Source organism: Cucurbita maxima, unplaced genomic scaffold (assembly GCF_002738345.1).
Source record: "Cucurbita maxima cultivar Rimu unplaced genomic scaffold, Cmax_1.0 Cma_Scf01624, whole genome shotgun sequence".
Taxonomy (NCBI): domain Eukaryota; kingdom Viridiplantae; phylum Streptophyta; class Magnoliopsida; order Cucurbitales; family Cucurbitaceae; genus Cucurbita; species Cucurbita maxima.
Genome location: NW_019273640.1, coordinates 1 through 4,198, shown reverse-complemented (window position 1 = coordinate 4,198; position 4,198 = coordinate 1). Strand labels below are relative to the sequence as shown.

The following is a 4,198-nucleotide window of genomic DNA, read 5'->3' as shown; positions in this document are numbered from 1 at the left end:
ACTTTCCAACGACAAGTGAGCTGAGCCAATTTGTACTTGCGTCGCCTACGGCCAAGCGACGTATGATTGAGCCTCTAGCCTCGGTTTTAAAAGAAGGTTTTGGAAAACGAGGGTAGAGAGAGATTTTTGAAAGAGACGTTATATAAGCAAGCAAGAGAGAGATAAAAACGGCTTAGCATATATAACCTTGGGTAGGGAGAAGTTGACAACTAGTCATATCCCCCTCTAGTACATTTTGAGACATTTCATGTCTGGCAGGCCTAGACATGATATTTTTGAGGCGTCATACGCCCTAGAACTATAGAAGTAAAAACACTAGAATGAAAAGACATGACAAGGGTTTGGCTTGCCATAGGCATGCGGCCATGGGCAACACGCCCTGGACGAGCATGACCGTGACACCCCGCTCACGCCCATCGCGTTTCGATCATGCCGCCCCGCATGCGTTAAATCCGATTTTGTGCGCATGGCATGTCGGGTGCGATCATACCAGCACTAATGCACCGGATCCCATCAGAACTCTGCAGTTAAGCGTGCTTGGGCGAGAGTAGTACTAAGTTGGGTGACCACTTGGGAAGTCCTCGTGTTCCACCCATTTTTTTCTTTCAATTTCTCCGAGTTCTTTTCTTCCTTTCTCTACAAATGAGAACCTCCCCCGCTCACGCCCATCGCGTTTCGATCATGCCGCCCCGCATGCGTTAAATCCGATTTTGTGCGCATGGCATGTCGGGTGCGATCATACCAGCACTAATGCACCGGATCCCATCAGAACCTCCCCCACTCACGCCCATTGCGTTTCGATCATGCCGCCCCGCATGCGTTAAATCCGATTTTGGAACCTCCCCCACTCACGCCCATTGCGTTTCGATCATGCCGCCCCGCATGCGTTAAATCCGATTTTGTGCGCATGGCATGTCGGGTGCGATCATACCAGTACTAATGCAACGGATCCCATCAGAACTTCGCAGTTAAGCGTGCTTGGGCGCGAGCAGTACTAAGTTGGGTGACCACTTGGGAAGTCCTCGTGTTGCACCTCTTTTTTTCTTTCAATTTCTCCCGGTTCTTTTCTTCCTTTCTCTACAAATGAGAACCTCCCCCGCTCACGCCCATCGCGTTTCGATCATGCCACCCCGCATGCGTTAAATCCGATTTTGTGCGCATGTCGGGTGCGATCATACCAGCACTAATGCACCGGATCCCATCAGAACTCCGCAGTTAAGCGTGCTTGGGCGAGAGTAGTACTAAGTTGGGTGACCACTTGGGAAGTCCTCGTGTTGCACCCCTTTTTTTCTTTCAATTTCTCCCAGTTCTTTTCTTCCTTTCTCTACAAATGAGAACCTCCCCCGCTCACGCCCATCGCGTTTCGATCATGCCGCCCCGCATGCGTTAAATCCGATTTTGTGCGCATGGCATGTCGGGTGCGATCATACCAGCACTAATGCACCGGATCCCATCAGAACTCCGCAGTTAAGCGTGCTTGGGCGAGAGTAGTACTAAGTTAGGTGACCACTTGGGAAGTCCTCGTGTTGCACCCCTTTTTTTCTTTCAATTTCTTCCAGTTCTTTTCTTCCTTTCTCTACAAATGAGAACCTCCCCCGCTCACGCCCATCGTGTTTCGATCATGCCGCCCCGCATGCGTTAAATCCGATTTTGTGCGCATGGCATGTCGGGTGCGATCATATCAGCACTAATGCACCGGATTCCATCAGAACTCGGCAGTTAAGCGTGCTTGGGCGAGAGTAGTACTAAGTTGGGTGACCACTTGGGAAGTCCTCGTGTTGCACCCCTTTTTTTCTTTCAATTTCTCCCAGTTCTTTTCTTCCTTTCTCTACAAATGAGAACCTTCCCCGCTCACGCCCATCGCGTTTCGATCATGCCGGCCCGCATGCGTTAAATCCGAAATGAGAACCTTCCCCGCTCACGCCCATCGCGTTTCGATCATGCCGGCCCGCATGCGTTAAATCCGATTTTGTGCGCATGGCATGTCGGGTGCTATCATACCAGCACTAATGCACCGGATCCCATCAAAACTCCGCAGTTAAGCGTGCTTTGGCGAGAGTAGTACTAAGTTGGGTGACCACTTGGGAAGTTCTCGTGTTGCACCCCTTTTATTCTTTCAATTTCTCCCAGTTCTTTTCTTCCTTTTTTTCTTTCAATTTCTCCGAGTTCTTTTCTTCCTTTTTTTCTTTCAATTTCTCCCAGTTCTTTTCTTCCTTTCTCTACAAATGAGAACCTCCCCCGCTCACGCCCATCGCGTTTCGATCATGCCGCCCCGCATGCGTTAAATCCGATTTTGTGCGCATGGCATGTCGGGTGCGATCATACCAGCACTAATGCACCGGATCCCATCAAAACTCCGCAGCTAAGCGTGCTTGGGCGAGAGTAGTACTAAGTTGGGTGACCACTTGGGAAGTCCTCGTGTTCCACCCCTTTTTTTCTTTCAATTTCTCCGAGTTCTTTTCTTCCTTTCTCTAAAAATGAGAACCTCCCCCGCTCACGCCCATCGCGTTTCGATCATGCCGTCCCGCATGCGTTAAATCTGATTTTGTGCGCATGGCATGTTGGGTGCGATCATACCAGCACTAATGCACCGGATCCTATCAGAATTTTGCAGTTAAGTGTGCTTGGGCGAGAGTAGTACCAAGTTGGGTGACCACTTGGGAAGTCCTCGTGTTGCACCCCTTTTTTTCTTTCAATTTATCCCAGTTCTTTCTTTCAATTTCTCCCAGTTCTTTTCTTCCTTTTTTTCTTTCAATTTCTCCCAGTTCTTTTCTTCCTTTCTCTACAAATGAGAACCTTCCCCGCTCACGCCCATCGCGTTTCGATCATGCCGCCCCGCATGCGTTAAATCCGATTTTGTGCGCATGGCATGTCGGGTGCGATCATACCAGCACTAATGCACCGGATCCCATCAGAACTCCGCAGTCAAGTGTGCTTGGGCGAGAGTAGTACTAAGTTGGGTGACCACTTGGGAAGTCCTCGTGTTGCACCCCTTTTTTTCTTTCAATTTCTCCCAGTTCTTTTCTTCCTTTCTCTACAAATGAGAACCTCCCCCGCTCACGCCCATCGCGTTTCGATCATGCCGCCCCGCATGCGTTAAATCCGATTTTGTGCGCATGGCATGTCGGGTGCGATCATACCAGCACTAATGCACCGGATTCCATCAGAACTCAGCAGTTAAGCGTGCTTGGGCGAGAGTAGTACTAAGTTGGGTGACCACTTGGGAAGTCCTCGTGTTGCACCCCTTTTTTTCTTTCAATTTCTCCCAGTTCTTTTCTTCCTTTCTCTACAAATGAGAACCTCCCCCGCTCACGCCCATCGCGTTTCGATCATGCCGCCCCGCATGCGTTAAATCCGATTTTGTGCGCATGGCATGTCGGGTGCGATCATACCAGCACTAATGCACCGGATCCCATCAGAACTCCGCAGTTAAGCGTGCTTGGGCGAGAGTAGTACTAAGTTGGGTGACCACTTGGGAAGTCCTCGTGTTGCACCCCTTTTTTTCTTTCAATTTCTCCCAGTTCTTTTCTTCCTTTCTCTACAAATGAGAACCTCTCCCGCTCACGCCCATCGCGTTTCGATCATGCCGCCCCGCATGCGTTAAATCCGATTTTGTGCGCATGGCATGTCGGGTGCGATCATATCAGCACTAATGCACCGGATCCCATCAGAACTCCGCAGTTAAGCGTGCTTGGGCGAGAGTAGTACTAAGTTGGGTGACCACTTGGGAAGTCCTCGTGTTGCACCCCTTTTTTTCTTTCAATTTATCCCTGTTCTTTTCTTCCTTTTTTTCTTTCAATTTCTCCCAGTTCTTTTCTTCCTTTCTCTACAAATGAGAACCTCCCCCGCTCACGCCCATCGCGTTTCGATCATGCCGCCCCGCATGCGTTAAATCCGATTTTGTGCGCATGGCATGTCGGGTGCGATCATACCAGCACTAATGCACCGGATCCCATCAGAACTTCGCAGTTAAGCGTGCTTGGGCGAGAGTAGTACTAAGTTGGGTGACCACTTGGGAAGTCCTCGTGTTGCACCCCTTTTTTTCTTTCAATTTATCCCAGTTCTTTTCTTCCTTTTTTTCTTTCAATTTCTCCCAATTCTTTTCTTCCTTTCTCTACAAATGAGAACCTCCCCCGCTCACGCCCATCGCGTTTCGATCATGCCGCCCCGCATGCGTTAAATCCGATTTTGTGCGCAT

The 4,198-nt window shown here is 49.6% G+C and overlaps 13 non-coding genes across 13 annotated transcripts; all 13 read left to right on the top strand.

The window, feature by feature from the left end:
- The first annotated feature begins 476 nt into the window (after positions 1 to 476).
- On the top strand, positions 477 to 595 carry LOC111475480. The gene has a single exon (XR_002716532.1). It is a non-coding gene; the product is annotated as a 5S ribosomal RNA (ribosomal RNA).
- Positions 596 to 917: 322 nt separating this feature from the next.
- LOC111475484 lies at positions 918 to 1,036 on the top strand. The gene has a single exon (XR_002716536.1). It is a non-coding gene; the product is annotated as a 5S ribosomal RNA (ribosomal RNA).
- A 128-nt stretch (positions 1,037 to 1,164) lies between these two features.
- On the top strand, positions 1,165 to 1,283 carry LOC111475486. The gene has a single exon (XR_002716538.1). It is a non-coding gene; the product is annotated as a 5S ribosomal RNA (ribosomal RNA).
- A 133-nt stretch (positions 1,284 to 1,416) lies between these two features.
- LOC111475478 lies at positions 1,417 to 1,535 on the top strand. The gene has a single exon (XR_002716530.1). It is a non-coding gene; the product is annotated as a 5S ribosomal RNA (ribosomal RNA).
- A 133-nt stretch (positions 1,536 to 1,668) lies between these two features.
- Positions 1,669 to 1,787, top strand: LOC111475481. The gene has a single exon (XR_002716533.1). It is a non-coding gene; the product is annotated as a 5S ribosomal RNA (ribosomal RNA).
- Positions 1,788 to 1,987: 200 nt separating this feature from the next.
- On the top strand, positions 1,988 to 2,106 carry LOC111475483. The gene has a single exon (XR_002716535.1). It is a non-coding gene; the product is annotated as a 5S ribosomal RNA (ribosomal RNA).
- Positions 2,107 to 2,311: 205 nt separating this feature from the next.
- On the top strand, positions 2,312 to 2,430 carry LOC111475482. Its single transcript, XR_002716534.1, has one exon. It is a non-coding gene; the product is annotated as a 5S ribosomal RNA (ribosomal RNA).
- A 133-nt stretch (positions 2,431 to 2,563) lies between these two features.
- Positions 2,564 to 2,682, top strand: LOC111475485. The gene has a single exon (XR_002716537.1). It is a non-coding gene; the product is annotated as a 5S ribosomal RNA (ribosomal RNA).
- A 192-nt stretch (positions 2,683 to 2,874) lies between these two features.
- Positions 2,875 to 2,993, top strand: LOC111475489. Its single transcript, XR_002716541.1, has one exon. It is a non-coding gene; the product is annotated as a 5S ribosomal RNA (ribosomal RNA).
- Positions 2,994 to 3,126: 133 nt separating this feature from the next.
- Positions 3,127 to 3,245, top strand: LOC111475479. Its single transcript, XR_002716531.1, has one exon. It is a non-coding gene; the product is annotated as a 5S ribosomal RNA (ribosomal RNA).
- A 133-nt stretch (positions 3,246 to 3,378) lies between these two features.
- On the top strand, positions 3,379 to 3,497 carry LOC111475476. The gene has a single exon (XR_002716529.1). It is a non-coding gene; the product is annotated as a 5S ribosomal RNA (ribosomal RNA).
- Positions 3,498 to 3,630: 133 nt separating this feature from the next.
- On the top strand, positions 3,631 to 3,749 carry LOC111475487. The gene has a single exon (XR_002716539.1). It is a non-coding gene; the product is annotated as a 5S ribosomal RNA (ribosomal RNA).
- Positions 3,750 to 3,918: 169 nt separating this feature from the next.
- Positions 3,919 to 4,037, top strand: LOC111475488. The gene has a single exon (XR_002716540.1). It is a non-coding gene; the product is annotated as a 5S ribosomal RNA (ribosomal RNA).
- Positions 4,038 to 4,198: the final 161 nt, after the last annotated feature.